General features: G+C 38.9%; 1 pseudogene; it reads right to left on the bottom strand.

Moving 5' to 3' along the window:
* Nucleotides 1-2158, bottom strand: part of LOC102875813 — a 49420-nt pseudogene extending 47262 nt beyond the window's left edge.
* Nucleotides 2159-3461: the final 1303 nt, after the last annotated feature.

Below are 3461 nucleotides of genomic sequence, written 5' to 3' on the forward strand. Positions count from 1 at the left end.
CCCTCTGTGAGATGGATTGATTCGGTGACAGGGGTAATCGGGATGGGTGTGTCAGAGGCGGTGCGGTTGGCGCAGGATAGAGCAGGGTTTAGGGCTGTTGTGCGTAGGGTCGCTATGAGTCGGAAACGACTCGACGGCACATAACAACAACAACAACAACATCATTGTCACTCTAGTTTACATGAACTAAGTACAGCTTTGAAAAAGTGGAGGGGTCAGCTACGAGTCTGTTCTGCCTGTATGTCAATAAACTCATTTTCCAGAAAAGTGAACTATACTGTGATGGCAATAGTTTTCTCAGAGGTATCTGGTGAAATTTCTGCTTAGTAGTAAAGAGTTGCATTACCAAGCCCAGGGAAGGCTGTTAGGATACCCTTGGAAAAGATGGGCATTATTCTCCCATGCACTTTACCGCCTCAGAAAACCTGCTAGAAGGTCAGCTAGGAATCGCTTCCAAAGCAACAGCAGATAACAGCAACATCTATTTATTAATAATGGGGGGGAAGACTATTTTAATGGTTTGAAGCAGATAGATGTTGGAAATGGATTGGAATTTTCTGGTTGCAGCATTTGGCTGCTAACTGAAAGGGTCTGAGATTCCAGTCTACCCAGGAGAGCCTGGAATGAAAGGGCTGACAATATATCTCTGGAAAAGAATCCTTGAGAACCCTGTGGAGTTCACTGCTGTGCTTACACACCTGGGATCACCATGCATCACCACAATCAACTTGAGGACAACTGATTTTATTATTGCACCTTTTCTTTTGTGGTAAAGTGAGGTGTATTTATGTGTTGCTCGCCAGAATATGAGCTCCTTAAAACATGGCTTGATGTCTGGAAGGCTGTTTAGATGCCAGCACATGCCCTTTTGTTCTTCTGTAACTGCATTGCAGTCAGTAGCTTTCAACCTCTAATAAACCCAAAGTAAGAAACCTGAAGGAAGACTTGGTTAACTTGCAGTGTGTCTCTTAATTTCAACCTTAAGAAATCAACACAGTTTTGGGGTTTTTTTTAACTTGTCAGCCTCGTTGTGTTTGATGTTGCTGTTGTTGTGTTCAATCTTCTGAACAAATGTTTCAAGTCCTTTTCACTTTCACAAGCAAGGGTGTGTCATCCTCACACAAAAGTTATTGATGAGTCTTCCTCCAATCCTGATGCCACATTCTTCTTCATAGGATCTAGTTTCTTGAGTAATTTGTTCAGCACATAAATTGAATAGTTATGGAGAAAGGATACATCATGATGCACACCTTTCTTAATATTAAACCATGTTATGTCCCCTTGGTCTACTTACACAAAAGCTTCTTGGTCTAAGAATAGGTTTCACATGAACACAATTAAGTGTTTTGGGATTTCCATTGTTCTTAATGTTAGCCATATTCTGTTATGATCCACACAGCCAAATGCCTTTGCTTAACACAGATAGAAATCCTTCTGGAAAACTGTTTTTGCAGGATTTATCTAACATCAGCAATACACAGACAGAATCACTATAGCAAAAAGAACTGCCTGACCTTGAAATATTTCAGGAAATATCATCTGATCAATAATCAATTTTAAGGAAAGTAGAAATTCAATCTACAATGAAGGTTGTAGAAACTTGGGCCCCAGGAATCATTGGGATACCAATTGACATGTTTCAAATGACAGATGCGGCCCTGAATGTGCTCACCTGTTTATACCTGAAAATTTGGAGGACAGTTGCCTGGTGAGCCGACTAGAGGAGATCCATATTTTTTTCCCATTCCCAAGAAAAGGGATTGAATAGAAAGTGGAAATTATCAAACAATATCATTAATATCCCATGCAAGCAAATACTACTGAAACTCTTTAAAAATGGCTAGAGCAGTACATAGACAGGTAACTGCCAAAAGTTCAAGCTGGAGTAAGGAGGCCATGGCATCAGTGATATTATTGCTGATGTCAGATGGACCCTGAATTTTGATACTCTGACTCAGTCCTTTTTTCTTCAGCCTGAAATAGAATAAACAGCCTATCCTGCCCTATTGCCTTCTAATGTGTACATCCCACTCCCAGCTGGACATTTTTCAAGGAGAATCCAGTCTGGTTTGTCTTGGTAGGTTTTTGGGTTTTGAAGTTTGGGAGTTTTAAGGTTGTTGTTTTGTTTTTTTTTTGTATCAACAGCTCTTACCGACATAGAGCGAACTGATGTTATTACAGTAACAAATAGAGTTCTGTTTAACATCATTACCAAGTGTTTGAAAGAAATATGTTAATTGACTTTGCTAATGATTCTAAATTGGCTAGTTTTGAATTCACAAGTGGGGATGAAACGATAATATAAAAGGGATTGAAGAGGTAGTAAATATGTCTAGGAAAGAAATGAAAAAGGGTCTTGTAGTGGAAACATGCAAACAAGTAGCTGAGGGAGAAATTAAACTGAAACTCGGCTGCTCTGTGTGGAGAGGACAGAGCACAAGCCTCCGACTCTTGGAGATGTTATGCAAATACCAAGACCTTATTAATTTTCAGCAAAGTAATAATGATCTCTATTGATGCAAAATTTTTTTTATAGGCAGATCCTAGAACACATAATAGGCACAACGGCATATCATCGTCTAAGGTCAGTAAATGGAAAATGTTATTAACCTTGGGTTAGCGAGTGGGGAAACTTTTAACTTAAAACAGTATTACACCATTTGTTCAAGGTCACTGGAAGAGCTATTGACTCCTATTCTTAACAGATAATTACTAAGCCTGAGTTTAAATATATCCACTAATTGCAATTCCACATTAGCTTGGTTTACTTCTTCATTTACCTAACACTTCGATACTAACGCTAACTTTTTCTAAGATCTAATTAAAATTAGCATTGCTATAGCTTAATCTATTTCCACTTCCAACTTGTTACTGGACTTACTACTTTCCTAAAATGGCAATTTATTTCACGTAGACTTAAAGGCAAAGGATTGAAAAGAAGATTGGATTTAAGGGGTTGACACTATGGTATGCTGTTAAATTTTTGCTCACAATGACCCTATGGGCAGAGTAGAACTGATTTAGAGGATTTCCAAGTTTGTAAGTCTGTTTAGGAGCTGGTCTCCAGGCCTTTTTGTCCCAGGGAACCTCTAGTGTTTTATGCATTCAAAAATGAAAAGCTCATTGCCCTGGGATCAGAACCAACTCAAAGATGACCCACCAGCAGGTTTTTAGACACTATAAGTTGCAGGAGAGGAAATTGTCCATCTTTCTCCCATGGAGCTGCTGGTGGATTTTAACTGAAAGTGAAATGTTGCCTTGAGTTAACAATGCAACTCAGTGTGGACTACAAGACTAGAATATTTGGGGGGGGGGGGGAAATTAATCCACGTGAGAAAACTGTATCTTATGTCTCATTCAATTTTAAGGTCTTCAGATTATGCAAAAAAAATACTTATATTCAATAGGACTTGTATGATAAACAACCAGAACTGAGTTGTGCCCAGAATTCATACACAAAC

The sequence above is a fragment of the Elephantulus edwardii genome, unplaced genomic scaffold (genome assembly GCF_000299155.1).
Source record: "Elephantulus edwardii isolate Elephantulus edwardi_28Jun2011 unplaced genomic scaffold, EleEdw1.0 scaffold00087, whole genome shotgun sequence".
In the NCBI taxonomy this organism is placed as follows: domain Eukaryota; kingdom Metazoa; phylum Chordata; class Mammalia; order Macroscelidea; family Macroscelididae; genus Elephantulus; species Elephantulus edwardii.